This window comes from Leopardus geoffroyi, chromosome A2, assembly GCF_018350155.1.
Source record: "Leopardus geoffroyi isolate Oge1 chromosome A2, O.geoffroyi_Oge1_pat1.0, whole genome shotgun sequence".
NCBI lineage: Eukaryota > Metazoa > Chordata > Mammalia > Carnivora > Felidae > Leopardus > Leopardus geoffroyi.
In genome coordinates this window covers 73,463,960-73,482,518 of record NC_059331.1, presented here as the reverse complement: position 1 = coordinate 73,482,518, position 18,559 = coordinate 73,463,960, and the positions used below count along the sequence as shown (strand labels likewise).

Here is an 18,559-nt window from a genome sequence, read left to right as displayed (position 1 = left end):
TCAGGTTGTTGGTTAAAAGAGAGAGGCTTCAAGGAGCACTCAGAATTGATTTGATATGTGTTCTCCTTAGTTGGGGAGACACAGTAGACTGATAACCAACTTCTGCTTGGAAAACTTAAAAGCTGACATGGGCTACATGCACTAGGCTGAGTCTGCCTGCCCTCGGAGAAGAGGAAGGTGGGTGTTTCCTATGGACCACATGTGGCTTCACAGTCAGGGAGAACTGGTGGGACTATTCTCAGTGCAGCCCAAGAGCATTTCCTGGGGGCCTTGGGACTTACATAGTCTCTGCTGAGTGGGCTGCTGCGAGGATAGTGACTAAATTTAGGGAACACATGCAAAGTCATGGAAAATGCAATCAAATGAGTCCATTGGGAGCCTCCAAAAGTCCAGCAAAGGGCCTAGCAGAGAAAGAAAGCTTTGGCCTCCAACCAGACCCATGACCTCTCATTACAGAACCAAGTCAGAAAACTTTCTTACTCCCTTACTACTCTCCTCCTTCACCAGAACCCTGTGAAGGGGGTAAGAGCCCCAGTCGGCAAAATAGAAAAATGGGGGAAAGGTGAGGAAATAGAGTGGGGCATGAGGGGTCATGAGGAACCACCAGCCCTTCTAGACGACCTACCTCCAGAGGGCCCAAGTTAGATAAAGAGAGAAGTTTTCTCTTAAAACCAAGCTCTAGGTTTGGAGAATTGCACACTAAGAATGATTTAAAAAATGAAATCAAATATGGAGATCTTTAAGTTTCCATCTAGAGGAACCCTCTCTACCTGATAGGTCTGGAGAAGTAGTGGAAGACAAAAGTACAGAGGCTAACTGATGCATTTCCCTGTGTTGTATGAACTATTCTATAATATTGCTTTGTAATTATTAACAGTTATAAAATGATTACTAACAATTACTAATAATTCTTTAACCAACCTCTTTGAGCTTAGGTTATTTCTTTATTTTTCCCTATGAACAACACTGATACAATTACTTCATGTATCCTTAGGTATTTCTTTTGGCTGGATCAAGGTTTAGATTCATGCTTCAAACTTTAGCGATGAACTGCCAAATTCATATCGATTTCCCTGTCATCCATGCACGCCCTTGCCATACATCTATTAGAACCATCAGTTCTACCATATTAAAGTGACTTTGTTCTCCTGACTCTGATTCCTTGTAGGTCGATTTCTAATGTAACTCTAAAGGGACAAAATTATTTCCCAGTTCTTGAGGTGGTGCCTCACTTCACTCTTGTTCCTACACTTATGAGTGTATTTCAGAACTCAAACTATTCATGGATTAGCAGCTGCCTTTATATTGTTTTGTCAGTTGTTAGGATTTCGAGATAGAAGACGCACTAAAAAGGCACAATTATTTATATACCGTGGATAGACTACCTGCCTATATTTGGGTTGGGAAAACAAATTCAGCAGATAAAATTTTCCAACCTCATGTTTTCCTTCTGAGAAAGATGTGACTGCTTCTCCCGACCTCACAACCTCAGCAAAAGCTGTAATTAGAGCTGATTCAGTAAATACAACTTGCGCCTGGGTGGGTGGGGGCGGTGTTCTCCACAACAGCTCTGGTCTTGAACAGGGCAGGGAGGAGGGCTACTATAGGTTTTCTGGGGCTTTGGCTACGGGGAAAACAAACACAGTTAAAAAAAAAAAAATCTTAAGAAATATTCCAAAACAGGATTTCAAGAGCAGTAATCCCCTCTGTCTATATTTGGCTATGAAGTCCCTTCCCATGAAATATAATTCCTAGCTGGCTGTCACTCGTCATTTTCCCTGTGTTCAATATTCACCAACATAAAGGTCCTATTTTGCCAACTCCCAGCACTTAATTTTCATTCTCATTCATTTTACCATTTCTCTTCAAGTGAAAATAACACTCAATTGTCAAGGGGATTGAACGAATTGTAAATAACAAATGTTATCTTACTCCCTGGAACTTATCTCATGCTATGTTATGGATTTACCAGGTCTTACAAAATAGCTGATATATGAGCCTTAAAGGGGAAAAGTCTCCATACTAGTAGATGAAAAAATTCCTAAATTCCAGAAGGGTGAATGAACAGATGGATACTTTTGGGACATGTGTGTGTGTCATTTTTGTTTTACATTTCCTTGGCTCTGCAAGAGAACGCATTTTCTACAAAGTATGGTAGCTGGAGTGAAGGATAATATTAAATTAAACCTGGAAACAAGAAATGAGAAGTAAATAGTTTAACAAAAATGCAGTTCCATATGTTAATTTTGAAAAGTTTCATTACTAAAACAGAGTTAAAACAACGTGGCCACGAACTGAGACACAAAAGGTAAATAGTGACTGATGTCATGGAGAACATTTTTCTTACTTGGAGGTGTAGATACCATTCTAACACATTCATATATGTATTTCCAAGTTTTATTCATTGAGGAAATTCAATATTTTAATAAATTTCCATCAAAGTAATTACTGATTGGTGATGTCTTTCCCTGAGTGGTGATTTCTTACACAGAAAGTAAAGCTCTGGGTGGTTCCAGCAACGTGGAGCACTGAACTATTACGCCTCTTGCCACAACATATAAATTCTGGATATTTTATAATAACACAGCAGCTTATAAAATGTATCTGAGAGGAAAAGTAAACACAAGGAATCTCTAGTTGTCAGAAATGAAGAGTGAACTCTTGGCCAGTGCACAGCTAAATTAGCAGCAACCCGAAATGATAGTGGGGTCATTCAGATTTAGATAAGTGTCCTACAACTGATGGGCTGAAGTACTAACACTCACCCATGGACTTTGACCCCCTAAGGCATAGTGCTTGAACTGACACTGGCATTGAACCCTAGAAGGATACTCACTCCATTAAAAACCCTTCATAGGAAAACCACCAGGAGCAATGTGGCAAGATGGGGCACAGTGAAAAGTAGAAAACGAAGCAAGACTCCAGCCTGTCACATGCACAGAGTGACAATCAGATTTTTAGCACCAGCTAGTGCAGAATTCGAACTCAGTAAATAACATGAAATCTGGTCTCAGACAGGTGAAATCCTTGGCTTCCTTGAAAATAACAAAAACAAAAACAAAACAACAACAACAACAAAAACAAAACCACTAGGGATTCAGAGCTGGTTACTTAACGATAAAAAAGAGATTCCCTTTACTTTTTCTCCCTCACACATGTTTTACGTACTGTTCTGTTGTTATAGTTCATCTGACACTTGAGTATGTTTGCAGTTTGTAGTGGAGCTGAGTCCTAGATAGTTTGGTTCTCTGTGTTGCTAGAATCAGACCATGGGTTACTTTCTTTGAGAAATCACCATTCAGGAAAAAAATGCCAGTCTGAAAAATTTCAAGATGAACTTGCAGGAAAAATGCTGCAAATGATATTAGCAATTAATTATTCACCATAAGAGACAGTTGATATACACAATCAATAGGAAGATGATGCCCCTCCCAAGAACTAGAATAGAACAATCTGGAACCAGGAAATGAGACTATCTAAAATTATTATTCTATTTAAAAGGAATAGAAAATGTGCTGAAAGGTATGATACTGTGCATGAAGAACAATCCAATTAATCAAAATGACTAAATCAAGGCTTTCTGCAAAGAGAAAAAATTATAATTAAAAATTCAAAGGATAGGCTAAAAGTTACATTAAACAGACTACAAGAAAAAAAATCAATAAACAAAAACATAAAATCTGGGAAATTACCTGGAATGCAGAATGCAGTGCTGTATAAATTGAAATGTGAAGGAGAAGATAAGCAATATGCACAATAGAGTTAGGCAGAGTCTAAAATATGGCGCCAGGGTGGCTCAGTTGGTTAAGCATCAGACTTGGCTCAGGTCGTGATCTCATGGTTTGTGGGATGGTTTGACTTTGTGCTGACAGCTCACAGCCTAGAGCCTGCTTCAGATTCTGTATCCCCCTCTCTCTCTGCCCCTTTCCCCCTGTGCTTTGTCTCCCTCTCTCTCTCAAAAATTAATATTAAAAATAATTTTTAAAAATAATAAAATAAAATAAAATAAGACAGGGGTGCCTGGGTGGTTCAGTTAGGTAAACATCTGATTTAGGCTTAGGTTATGATCTCATGGTTTGTGGGTTCAACCCACACATCGGGCTCTGTGTTGACAGCTCAGAGCCTGCAGCCTGCTTCAGATTCTGTGTCTCCCTCTCTCTCTGCCCTTCTCCCACTCATGCTCTGTTTCTCTCTCTCTCATAAATAAAAAAATTTAAAAAAATTTTAATATGGCAAATTAAATTTTCAGAAAGAAAAGAGTGGAAAGAGAAGCAACATTCAAAAAGATAATGGCACAGAATTTTCTGGAATTGCTTTAAAGCATCAATTCTCAGATGTAGGAATCTCAGTGAATCCTAGGTAAGATAGATTAAAAATAAAATCCTCACCTAGACACATTGTAGTGGAGCTACAGAACACCAAAGACAAGAAGAAGGTCCTCATAGCAGCTGGGGTGGGGGGAGATATTTGAAATAAAAGAACGATAATTAGGCTGATAATGAACTTCTATCACCAAATGGAGACCTGAAGACAATGGGATAATATCTTCAAAATGCTCACTAACTGTATATTGAAAACAGTCGTCAGTGTAGGATTCTATAAGTAGCTAAACTTCCTTTCGAAAGAGAAGGCAAAATAAAGACGTTTTCATACAAACAATGAGTGGGAGTTAATTCTTTAAATGTGCTTGATAAAAGAACTACTTGCTGTAATCAACTTAGAAGAAAATAAACCCTGACATGAACAGGAGGGAAAAAGCAGTAGTGAGCAAATGATTGTTAAAATGGACAATAAGTCTACAGAGTTGAGGACTGTTAAAAATAGTTTTTAAAAAAGATTTCAAGAGAAATTTAAAAGTAAGGTGAGACGAAAGTGCTAGAAAAGCAAACACCACAGACAACAGAGGACACTCTGTAGAATAACTGTATTTTGAGTTCCTTGTAATACAAAAATGTTGGGTTTGCTTCATTAAATGCACTTATCAAAATTTAAAGGTAAGCATGTAAAACTAGAAATAGCAGATGTGTTCTTTATCCCAATAAATGAGAGTAAAGGAAGTGGACAAGAGAAATAAAAGCAAGGTAATAAAAGCACAAATTAGTCCATATATAAATATTCACAGTAAATATAATATAATATATAACATAATATAATATATAGTATAATCTTACCAATTAATGCAGCCTCTCACACTGAATTTTATTTTAACCATTTAAATATCTGCCATGGCAGTTATTAATGCTGTTCACTAAATATTTCTTATTCTCATTCTGGACTCTTGGGTTGAATTTCACTCACCTGCTCCTCAGGAGTGAGATGTGGCTCTGTAACTTGTCACGACAAATTTTGAAGAAGCTGAAGTGATGTGTGACACAGAGGGGTGGAAATGTTAACATTCAGTGAATGATATATCAAGTTTTTCTTCTCTTCTGCTATGCCCACTAGCGATGCTACAGAGAGTGGCTGCTGTGGACCCCAGGTAAGGACCAGGTGGAGCAAAGCCTTCTGTAAATCCTGGAGGGACCCGTAGCTCAAGAGGGAAATAAAATCTTTGCTGTTTTAAGCTGTAGAAATGTTAGAATTGTTTGTTATGAAGCATAGCATAGCCCATGCTTGCTGATACACACAAGAGGAATATGCACAACATAAAGAAATAGACCTTGAAAGTAGAGGGATGAGAAAAGAGATACAGGAAAGCATTGACAAAACGAAAACCAGGATATTAAAATTAATTTTAAGCAAAATAGTCTGTAAGACAACAAGGAATTAGTAAGGAAAAAATAGAAAATATATTCCTGTATAAGAATAAAAGGAAGAGTGCCAGGAAGATCACAATCCTGAATCTTTAAACGTCTAACACTAGAGTCCCCAAATATGTGAAGTCAAAGTGGATGACAGAATTATGAGGAGAGATGGACAAGTCACAATAATAAGCCAAGTCCTGAACCCCCATTTCCCTTTGCTAGGTGAAAATGGTGGATGGTTGGTTGTCAGTCTCACACATGACTGGGCAATGACACATGGACAGAAATGCCTAGAAGGGCTTCTGGAAAAGGATTTTTTTTTCTCTGATAAAAAGCAAGGGATAACTTTGAAGGTATCTTTTTGTCTTTGAATGGGATTTTGTGAGAAAGTGATGGTTGAAGTTGCAATGGCCATTTTCCTTCAGATTCCTTATTATATGGCATTTTATAAAACCCCACTTTTTTATGCTAGCATTATTTGCAGCCTAAAGCATCCTCACAAAGCATTAGGTATCAATGATCATGATCAAGTTATGGCAAATATAACAGCATGGTGTTATTGAAGGAACAAATTGACCAGTGGAAGATAACATAAAGATATATGAAGTTGATATATGACAGAAATGGCATTACAAGTAAGTAGAAATAGAATGTGCTATTAAATAAATCATCTTGAGAGAACTCCCATTTGGAAAAACATTAAGTTAGCATCTTACCTCAGAAATATTAGCATCTGGGGCACCTGGGTGGCTCAGTGTGTTAAGTGTCCAACTTTGGCTCAGGTCACGATCTCGTGGTTTGTGGGTTCGAGACCCAGCTTTGGGCTCTGTGCTGACAAATCAGAGCCTGGATCCTGATTCAGATTCTGTGTCTCTGTGTCTCTCTGCCTGTCTCTTGCTCACACTCTGTCTCTCTCTTTCTCTCAAAAATAAATAAACATTAAAAAGATTAACAAAATAAAAAGAAATATCAGCATCCTACCTAATAAAAATGTTCCCTATTTCTGTAATAGAGAAAATTACATTCCAAGAGGATTAAAGACATATATATGGAGACTACTACTTTAAAATATTTAGAAGAACATATTGGAGAGATGCTAAATTTTATGTGTATTTTTATATACATAACATTATACCACAATTTTAAAAAAGATACATGCTTACGGGCACCTGGGTGGCTCAGTGGGTTAAGTGTCTGACTTCAGCTCAGGTCATGATCTCATGGTTCATGGGTTCGGGCCCTGCATTGGACTCTGTGCTGAGAGTTCAAAGCCTGAAGCCTGCTTCTGATTCTGTGTCTCCCTCTCTCTCTGCCCCTCCCTTGCTTATGCTCTCTCTCTCAAAAATAAATAAACATAAAAAAATTTTTTAAAAAAGATACAGGCTTATGGACAAAGACTTAATTATCAATGCAAAATTACAAAATTATGTGAAAGAAATATATTGGAGAGCATTTTTATAAGGTTGGATTAAAGAAGGATTCCCTAAACAAGACATAGAAAGAACAAAACAAAAGATGTAAAAAACAAAGAATGATAAATTTCACATTAAAATTAAAATCTTCTGTGTAAGGAAAGACCATCCAAAGTGAGAAAGTGAACCACAGACCCGGAGAAGATACTTGCTACACTTTAACTGAAAATTAATCCACACCAGGATGTATAAAGGACATCCTCATAGCAATATAAGGAAGACAAACAATCTAAGATTTTTAAATGGCAAAGGATATAAATAAGTGCTTGGTAAAAGAGAAAACCCTAATGTCCTATAAACATAAGGAAAGACACCTGATCCCATCAGCGGCAAAAATTAAGATTAGATCAGCAATGACACATCTCTTCACACTCATCGGTATGGCCAAAAAAATAATGTCTCATAGTAAGTGTGGGAGAGGATATGGGATTTGGGGGCTCTCAGATACTGAGTGTGGGGTGTAAATTGGTACAGCCCCGAATGGATATTGTCAAGCTGCTCCCAACCTGTAAATGTTCAAATTCCACAACCCATAGCTTTGAGAAATGTATCCACATGCACAAGGACCCATATACCAAGATCTTCGCTGCACATTGTTTACAATAACAAGAAATCAGAAAGAAACAGAAAGACTCATGCATGAGGCATGAATAAATTATCCTATATGCATATAGGGACTTACTAAACAGCAGTTAAAATGAATATCCTAGATGTACTGCATCAACATAGATCTATTCTGAAAGTGTTGAGGGAATAAAAAAAAACAAGTTGAAAATGAATTATATAATTTGGGTATTATGCTGAGTGAAATAAGCCAGACAGAGAAAGACAAATACCATATGATTTCACTTACATGTGGAATCTAAAAAAAAAAGCCCAAACGAATGAACAAACAAACAAACAACAACAACAAAGAGAGAAAGTCTCATAAATATAGAGAACAAACGGGTCGTTGCCAAAGCAGAGGGGGTGGGGGGATGAACGAAATTGGGGAAGGAGGAGAGCAAAATAGGTGAAACTTCCAGTTATAAAATGAATGTCACAGGAATGGAAGGCACACACATGGGGGACATAGTCAATAATATTGTAATACAATTATCGTGGTGAGCGTTTCATGATGCATATAATTGTTGAATAACTATGCTGTACACCTGAAACTAACTTAACACTATATGTCGACTCTACTTCAATTAGAAATTTAAAAAAAGGAAAAAATGTATATATTTACTTAAGTATCAAAACCTAAAACATAAAACCATTGATGGGGAAGTTATAAAACCGTCAAGATTGTGGTTAATTCTGGAGTAAAAGGGAAAGGAATACATGGGGTATTTCACATATATATATGTAATATTTCTTTATTTTTCTTTTACTTTTTTAAGGATTTATTTTAAGTTGATTTATTTCAGCAGTCTCTACACCCAACATGGGGCTTGAACTTACAATCCCGAGATCAAGAGCCACGTGCTCTACTGACTGAGCCAGCCAGGCGCTCCTATAATATTTCTTTCTTAAAACAAAGAAAATAGAGCTGAAAGAAATATGTCAAAATGCCAACATTTATTAAATCGAAGATTAGATATGTTTGGATGTCTGTATATTATGTTTGAAATGTAATCAATTATTTTGCATGTTTGAAACATAATAAATATTTGAAATAAAACATGAATAACACATTATAAAATAAACAACGTTGAATAAAATGAGTTAGGAATAAAAGTGGAAAATAATGTAAATATCATGGGTGGAGGGAAGACATGAATTCTGTTTTAGAACGGGACCACATGAAAGGAAGACGTGTCAGGTCTTGACCTCGAATCCCACAGCTGTGTTCCCATGGCTTTCTGGAAAGCTCCTTGCCACGTTATCAAAGACTCAGGTGACTGAGCTCAGGAGCTCCAAACAGGCCCGGGAGCTGGTGGAAACAGTGGAGGGGCATACGCCAGGAGAGGCAGCACAGGGGGGCCGTGGAAAGCCGACCCCCTCAATACCCCAGGCCACCTCCTACAGCATCCACCTAGGGTCCTGCGCTGAGGTTAAAGGCCTCAAGGAGAGAGCAAGCTCTGGTCTCTGTGTGCTCCTGTCATCAACATGGCCCACCATTCTCTCCTGGCTGAGGCCACCTGCATGGGCCCCTGACCTGTGCAGTCACACATCGCACCCCCATGTTTGGTTCGATGCTCCACTGGCGCTGTCTTGACAAAGGACCCTGCACTTGCATGTTGCACTGGGTCCCTCATGCCAGTGGTACCGAGAGACTGGCCACGCCCTCTTGGCAAAGGGGTTTGTTCCTCTGTCCTCACCTGCTCATCCCTGCTCTCAACACTTAAATGGAATCTGCCATTCACATCCATTGCCACCCCCCTGCAGGCATCTGCATGGTTTCTGCTACTTTACAGCTTTGATCTTGGGGATCCATCTATGCCCCCGGAGGACAGCTGCCCTGCAGCCACAGAGCTCTGGGGAACTTGAGGTGTCCAGGGGCGGAAGGCCACATTCACCTCGAAACTGACATGTTGGTACCATTTATATTTATATTTATATTTATATTTATATTTATATTTATATTTATTTATATAACATCCTATTTATATTCATTGAAACCAACAGCAACCATGTAAAGTAAATGTGCAATACAAAATGCAGTTATGGTATTGCAGCAATGACTATTTAGGTTGTATTTAGGTAAACACAATATGATGGTATTTACACAGGATTAACATACACTCCTAGGCAGAAAGTCTTTTATAGTCTTTACCCATATCAAAGGCACTTGCCCAATGCAGGCTTTCATAGATGATTATCTGGTTCTTAGCATTTATACTTAAAAAAATTTTTTTAATATCAATATTATTTCTAGAACTGAGACAGAGGTGGCTAATTCATATATTTGCTTTTGGAAGCTGAAACAGTTCTGGAAAAAGAAGTTCAGTCATTCCACCTGGGACCTTTAGGGCTGGTCCTCTAAAATCCCTAGGTCTCATCCCATGTCATTATCCTCCACAGACTTCTCAGGGAATTCCAAGGTCAGAGTCTCAAAGAAAGGACTGCCCTGGGCACTGTGAGTGGTGGCACCAGCCCTTGGAAAGAAGACTTGCCCAGCGCAGGGCTAAGGATGGGCCAAGGGCTTTGGCTTCCCCTGTCCCCAGTGGCTCTGTGGTATCCAGGAGCAGAAAAACGGTAATTTTACCATGTCACTGATTAGGTTTGAGGCTTATATTATATTGGGATGAACAGGGGAATTCCCCTGTTAAAAAACCTATTCATTCCTAGATATACATAACATCCTGTGGTGTAAGCATGCCTGGAACAGAAGGGACAAATATGCAGGAAGTTTGTATGTCCATTTTATACATGCTACAATCTGTGGTTATGAGAGGATCAAAGGTATTCAGGGCAATGACATTGTCATTCGTGGCATTCCACTTGGCTCTTGGGGAATATAAACCGGTTGTCTCCAGTGGAAGAATCTCAAGCTCCCACTGAGAAAATATTAGGAGAAAATAGACATAACAGGGGCATATTTGATTTTTGAATGTCACGTGAAGACCACAAAAAGTCTGTGATTTGAAAGACCCACATTCCTGTCTGGTCTACTTCAGCTGAACAGTCACATTATCACGACAGGCTGGGGCTCAGAGAGTCCGAAACAATGCGGTTGTCATCTCAGGGCCGCCAGGCCTCCTGCCTCCGTGCGAGTCGGCTGACATCTTCGAGCCTCACTTTCCTCATCTGTAATGTGTGGGTGATATTGAGGGCTCTTCATAAGGTTTTGGGGTTTCGATGAGCTCAGGCATGAGAAAAGCGTGGCGTCGTATCCAGCACCGGGAAAGTCCTTGGTGGACGATAAGGATGGTGATTAGCATGGGCTGCCAGCGGTCAGGTGGGGCCTCTGTTGTCTGGACCCTGTCTCCTGTCCCTAAATTTAGTGCAGAGGGGGGGACCTGTGTGATGGCCATAGAACTAGGAGCCAAGAGGAAAAGGAGATATGTCCCTATTGTTCTAAGGCTGAGACTCGGGTACATGGGGAAAACTAGCATGGGATAAAGGGGGCAGAGAAGGTCTGAGAAAGGCCTCAAGAACTAAAAGCATTAGGATCTCCTGCTTGGGCTGAACACTAAATAGTTCCCTGACGTGACCGAAGCCTCAAGGGCCACGCCGAGTTACTAATGTGGAAAGCAGTGCACCAGAACCAGTCAGCCCTCCAGCATGCACTGGCCGGGCCCTTCAGGCCGTGCTCTGCACCTGTAAGCCCAGGTCTCCTCACCTGGGATATCAGTCGAGCCTCCCCTGCTGACTTGCCGGAGTGTTAAATATTCAGTTCTCAGGGGTGACCACCAGTATTCTTTTAATGTGTCTCCAGAGAGGAGCTGCTCTTGGAGGACAGAGTAGCTCCAGCAGTCACACCTTAGGCGTGTCTTTCAGATCAAGGGTTTAGCATTCGTGAACCTTCGAGGCCCTGTTCTGTTGGTCTTTCCTGGCACCCTCCTCCCGCGTTGTCCTCAGTGATGCGGGATCCCTCGTGAGGACTTCTCAGCCAGCCGGCCCCATGCCGTGGGGTGACCTGAAATCTCAGGCATCTGAAGAGTCTGATGTGAGCATGAGTCACCTCACTTGAAATGCTACAGTCTATGATGACAGGGCTACTTGTTTGTCCGATGGGCCTTAGCTATCAGGATCACATCTCCTTGAAAATTCCTAGTCACGCATTAGTCAACCCACCCCCAAATCTGAGGGGAGAGCCCACCTCCAGATTCTGCGTGTAACTCATAGACTGTCCCGAAGAAGCAGTGCTGGGCAGGGGTCAACTGAATCTACCACGGAATGGATGCATCTCCATGACACAGTCCCCTCTGTCCTGTGAATCCCCCACCTCTGCCAGGTCTACCACGAGCATCTAAAGCTTCTGTGTCTTCCTTCTGGGAAAAACTCATGCAAAAGACTCCTTTTAATAGGTTTCCTTATTCAGACCGGTTTTAGGTTTTCAGAAAAATTGTGTGGAAAGTACAGAGCTCCTTTACATGCCTGCTTCCACTCGAAGTTTCTTTTATTATTAAATGTTGCATTAGTGGGGTACATTCGTTACAACTGATGAACCACTACCGACATACTACACCAGGGTTCGCTCTCCATGTTGCGCGACCCATGGCTCTTGATGAGAGCATACGGCCTGGTGTCCACCATTACAGCATCATCCACCCAGCCTCAGCCCTAAAAACCTCCCAGGCCCCGTCTATTCGTCCCTCTCCCCAGCTCCTAACAACCACTGATCTTTTTACTGTCTTTATAGTTTCGCCTTTTCCAGTATGTCATATATGTCAAAATCATATAGAACGTAGCCTTTAGAGATCAGCTTCTTTCAGTTAGTAGTAGGCACTCAACGTGCTTCTGTGCCTTTTTGTGGCTTGACAGCTCATGTCTTTGGCGAATAGGACTCCACTGTGCAGATGTACCACGGTTTAGTCATTCACCCATTCAAGGACATCTTGGTTGCTACCAGTTTTTGATAATTATGAATAAAGCTACTATAAACACGTGTACGCAGGTATTTGTGTGGACTTCGGTTTTGTGTGAACTGCTTTTCCATTACAAAGACCTTCAGATTGACCCCAGGTCTTCCTCCTCCTTGTTCATAGAGACCACACATGCTGGGGTTTTCATTTTGATGTCTTTCTTACCAGGTGAGCTGGTGAAGTGGGGATTGTGGGATTTCGTCCTTTACAAGTTCATGGAAGCTTTCTGAACTCTGGCCTACTTGCCTACTGGAGAAGCGGTAACATAGAGGCCTGGAAATATGTGTAAAGATGATGGTTACATAATAAGAAGTGGCCAATAAATATCTTCTCTATGTCCTCGCACCCTTTCCTCCCTTTCCCCGTCTCTCCCTCCATCATTTCCTGCTAAGAAACTCAGAAAAGTAGATTTCCAGATGATCTTCTGCTTGAATTTTCACACATTTTAATTCAGTATCTGAGGATTTCCAATACCACCCTGATTTCCATCCTTGAGCCATCACACGTTATAAATCCTGAACGTACGCTGACATTTCTCTTTGGGGTCTGCACTTACGATGAAAAGAGAAATTGGGTTAATTCCAAGGTGAGTCTTCATTGGCTGGAAGCAGGATTGCCTGCTGAGTTGCGGGAGGGTCCGGTGGTGGCCCGCATGGGAGATGGGGGACAGGCTGAGGAAGGGCTCGCTTGCTGTCAAGGTTGAGGACTCATTAGTGCCTCACAGATCTGTGCCCAGTTTATGCCCCAAGTGGGTGGCTCGTGACATGGCTTTAGATGTCACAGGCCAGTGAACACACTAGCAGTGTGGTCTAGCCTCTCTGATTCATAGAATTTGGAAGCTGAGTCAACACAGTACTGCCATAAAAGACCAAAAAAAAAAATTGTCTGTTTTCCTCCCGGGTGTTTCACCAAATAAAAGGAAAACCACTTAGAATGGGGTTATCTGAGCTAAAGAATTGAGAGGGATTTCAACATGACCTTCTGTGACCATCTCTGACAGCTGCTTCAAGCCCTCCCTCGGCTCCCTGTGCTGTCCCAAGAAGGTCCTCCTGGTCTGACCCTGGATACCTCGGTCCTGATTGCTTTTCCTTGTTTTGCACCCTGGATTTCAGACATTCCGAACATTAAAAGTTTTCAAAAGGCCGGTATCCTTCCCCCACGTCCCTTCCTTTGGAACACGTGTGCAATAGTTTGCGTTCTGATCTCCACCTTTCTTCACTACTCTGAGAACAAGCCTCCTTAACCCCTCAATGGATTGGTGTGCCCTGCTGTGTCATCATTTACTTCCCTTATAACAGCACTCCTCTCTCTGTGTTGTACTCACCTGCTCTTGTTTTTCCCTCCCTCTGCTGGCATGTAAGTTCCATGAGAGCGGAAGTCAGCCTCACGCCATCACACCCATAGGGTGGGGCTTTGTGCCTGATACTGAGTGCAGTCTCAATGAATGGATGGATGGACTTAAAACAAGACACAAGAAGCTTGAGGTACACATTAAGAGCTGGGGAACCATGTGAAGAGAGAAGGTGCATAGCCTCACTGCTACTCACACCCCACTGCAAGGACAAGCAGGTACGTACAACAAAAGAATTGTCTTCCCCAGATAAGCCATCTCTAGGCCTGGTTACTCACTGCCGATTACCTACCCAGTATCCAAATGTCTCTTCTTCTTTACTAATAGTATCCCAATTTTGTCCAAGGAGACAATGCTCTAAATTTTTAAAATGCAAGTCACAATTATCATATCCTCTTGCGATTGGGGGTGGTCATCTCAGATGTTACCAGTGAGAAGCAGAGGGTTCTGGGTTTGCAGGGAACTTCTGGCTTTCCTGATAGAAGTGGTGCCTTCCCTTCTTGTTGCTTCCGTTTCCTTCCTTTTGCCCGGAATACAGAGGGAAGGTGAGGGTACAACTACCATCAGGACGAGGTTACACTCTATGCAAGGCAGATCAGAAAGATAGAAAGAGGCTTGGACTTTAACAATTTGGTGGAGCCTGCCTTAGATGTCTCAGTGATGTCCGGTGAAGCCACAATAGGCCGCTCTGTGCTCCATGGAGAGTCCACTTTCTAAATGACACAGCCTTCATCTCTAGGCTCCTGCAATGAGTGCATTTGAGTGCTGGGGGGGTCAGAGGAGAAGCCCCAGATTTAAGCTCCTGTTTTGTATGGCCATTATGTACAGGGAAAAGGAAACTAGTGGGACCCACACACTTGGTCATTCCACGCTCAAATTAGAGGTGGCTCAGGACCATTAGTCCTGCCACCCTGGGACATCAGGATAACATACATGCTCACAAGTTGTAGGCAATCAGATTGACAAGTATAAACTTGTTCCCCACTCATCATTCCTGAGGTTATCTCCCTTTCCAGTATCCCTTCCTCTTTTTACTCGCTTACCATACAAGCTTTCATTTCTGGCCTTTGCAGGATGGGATACGGCCATTTCAACTTCACTATTTCTCTGCTGACCATCTGCCAAAGGAGCCATCGATGCCTGGATCTGAGAAGCTCACATATTATCCAAACACCTTACATGTGTCCCAGCCTAGATCGATGCTAAGAGTGTCGTCCTAGAATCTGTAAGTCTCTGGGATTCACCAGCTTCTCTTTGAGCCCTTGGGACACTAACTACTTCATTTTAGTGATGTGTGTGTGTGTGCATGTGTGTGTGTGCGTGTGTACACACACACGCATAGGGGGTTACCTGGGACACTTATTGAAAATGCTTATTCTTATTTCCCACTCCAAGAAATTGTGATTCAGTTGGTGGAGCCCAGGAATGTGACTTGTTTACAGGCACCCACATGTTCCAGCTGCAGGTGGCCCCTGCATCAGACTTGGAAAAACCACACTGCCACGGGCCAGAGGCGGTGCTGCCTGAATGAGCTGATCCCCATCTGAGAACAAGGTTCTGGGGAAGAGAAAACTAGAAGGGGATCCGGGGGCGCCAAGTGAAAAGGGATACGGGAAAAGCAAACGGACATGAAATGATACCAGAACAGGAGGATGAAACTGGCAAAAGACAAAGTCTCCATCTTCACAGAGGTCTGGTCCTGTCAGTGCTGTCCTCGTACCTTACAGTGACAGAATTTTAGCACCAAATTGTCTGTTTAGCTTAACGACTGCATACTTATTATAATAGGTTGTTAAACCAATAAAACTCAAGAGGCATAAGCAATTTAATTACACTACTCATTCTGTTTAAAGCATTTAAATTAGGCTGTGTTGACATGGTCCAACTTCGTACTCAGAATCCGATCATTTGAATTCAGAAGAGTCTATGTGTGAGTGTGTGCAAGGGAGATGGGGTATGGTACGTCTTGATTCATGAAATATCTGTGTGGTCGAGAGAATTCTTATTTTGGAGAAAAACGAGACAGATTTAGAAGGAACACTTCACTACCTCGGGGCCACAGTCTCTTTTTTCTCGAGTCAAACGAACGAGCGTTTAGAGCTGAGTCTGAGCCTTGAGAAAACAAGGTTCACAATAGGGCTTTTGGACCCAGGAACACAACCCGAGCTGGAGCTGGAGCTGGAGGGGCCGGAGCCACTCACATATAACCCCACCGAAGCCGAGCTAATGAGGATTAATTGGGCCTTCCTGTGCACCAGGCTGAGGGTAATTGGGTCCCTGGACACGCTGACCTTTTCATTTACTCACCATTTAACACGAGCTCTTGGCTACTGTGTTTGGAGCTTAAACAGTGGTACATTTAAAGCAGCAGCCACATTCTTCTGCACGTTCATCCATCCCACCTTGCTTCATTTCTTTCTTCCTTCCTTCCGTCTGCCCTTCTTTTGGCCTTTGGAGGAAGGCGGAGGGGCCTCCGAGTGGAGCTGTTCTGCCAAGGGAAGACAAGCATTACTTGTTGTCTGGCCTTCTCTCTAGGGGTGAGGAGGGGTATCACTTAATGAGGCCCCAGCCTCAGCAACGGAGCTGAGGACTTGAATAGCGTGACTCTGCTCCCGGTCGGTGGCTCCAGCTGCCCCTCCAAACCCTCTCAGCACGGGCTGGCCAGACCCCCTACCTCCCCACCCCGCAGGCTGGCTGATGGGCCGTGAAGCGGGCACTTGTGCAACGGGGGCAGTGACCCTGCCTCTGCACCTCTGTGGCTTTCTCTTTTGCCACTAGCTGCCTGCTGGGCTAACTCAATCTGTTCCTTCAGCCAGTCAGTAGAGGGCTGAAGCACTCAATCAACACGGGCATAGGCTGATTTGCATTTAGCCTGGACCTCTTGTATGGCTGCTGTCATCCTATTGCTAAGATGACAAAGTTCCTAAAATTAGAGTTCTGGCTATTTAGTACTACCAGGTGGCCTCATGGAATCCAAATAAGATGAATAGCAGGTGGATTCATGCTCGCTCTTTTATGCTTTCACACAACCACTCACAACGCAACCTGCCTCGTTCTACAGTGGAGAGGACTTGACCTCTCCTCCAGGAACCTCCGGGCCCTCCCGTTCTGAAATGACATCCGAAACAGCACGTGTGAGTGCGCGTGCTTGTGCACACACTGGTGTACCTAGACAGGACCCATGCTTCTCACTTTTATGCTCTGGCCCAGGATATTCACACTTTGTGATGCAATGGCAGATGATTTATAAGAGACACAGATGAATATTTTTAATTTTAATGTCTTAGAAAAAATAATTAACTACTGAGCAAAACAGCAATTTTGTGGCTTCTTCAATTTGAAGCTAGGTTATTTTTAAATAGTTGATTTAAATAACTATATCACTCAAATAATTATGCAGATGGCATGCTGATATATCGAAAGTCAGGAAGAATGAGCCTGTCACCATTTGGGAACTCACTCTGGCCACTCAGGCTTCTTTGTGGTCCCACACATTACACTGTACAAGGCCCTGAGCTTTACTTCACAGGACTGCCCCTCCTCCCTCCCCCTCCTTCCTCCCCACCCAGTGCTCCAGGCCCCAGCCCCATGGAGAGCCCGCCTAACACCGACTCATCTCCTCAACTCAGAAGGGGCCACTTGCTCTCTGAATCTTTTCTGACCTTCAGGAAGAGCAACCCCTCGCCCCTGATGCCCCTTGGTGACCACACAGTCTTCTCTCACGCTGCCTTCAACAGACAAATGAATGTTTTTGTTGAGTGCCTGTTTCCTCTAAGGTACAATCGGGTCTCCTCCACACAGGAATCCTTGCTGACTTGCCTGTTGCTGGGTTCATTGTAGATGCTCAAAAAAAATGATAACTGAAATGAATGAATGGATGAATGAGTCAACATGAATGAATCAACAGGCTCATATATTCACTTCATCAGGAGAATAATCAAATTAAGGCTCCTTTAAAAAAAATGTTTGTAACTATCAAACCTCTTGTGACAATTTTTGTTAGAAAATTTTCTATGTTAGGAAACATAATATTTAAGAGCATATAATTACAAGATGGACAGACTTGGTTCCTAAATCTGGCTCTGACAAACCAGTTTGATGACCTCAGGCAAGTGGCTTAACTAACCCTGAGTTTTCTTACAGTGAACTGGAGGGAACAGCAATAACCGTTCATACTGGGAATTCTAATAGCCCACATACACACTAACTATAGTACTGGGCACATAGGGAGTGCTTGAAAAAATTATCCACTTGAGTTGGCTTTTCTCAGTATGGACATTCTTGTCTTCATCTCCAGAGGATATCGGATACCATGTAATATGTGCTTAATTATGTAGTGTTTTCAGTAGGAACATCATGTATATAACCTACTTCCCGGTTTGCATTTTGCTGTCTCCTCCACTGATAATCAGGCCACTAGATGTCATTTTTCCCACAACCACACCTGCCTCTGACACCTCCCCCCCCCCCCACATTTCT

The 18,559-nt window shown here is 42.3% G+C and overlaps 1 long non-coding RNA gene across 1 annotated transcript; it reads left to right on the top strand.

The window, feature by feature from the left end:
• The first annotated feature begins 13,704 nt into the window (after nt 1–13,704).
• On the top strand, nt 13,705–15,904 carry LOC123607634. Its single transcript, XR_006716824.1, has 3 exons — nt 13,705–14,298; nt 15,154–15,305; nt 15,523–15,904. It is a non-coding gene; the product is annotated as an uncharacterized LOC123607634 (long non-coding RNA).
• The last annotated feature ends 2,655 nt before the right edge of the window (nt 15,905–18,559 follow it).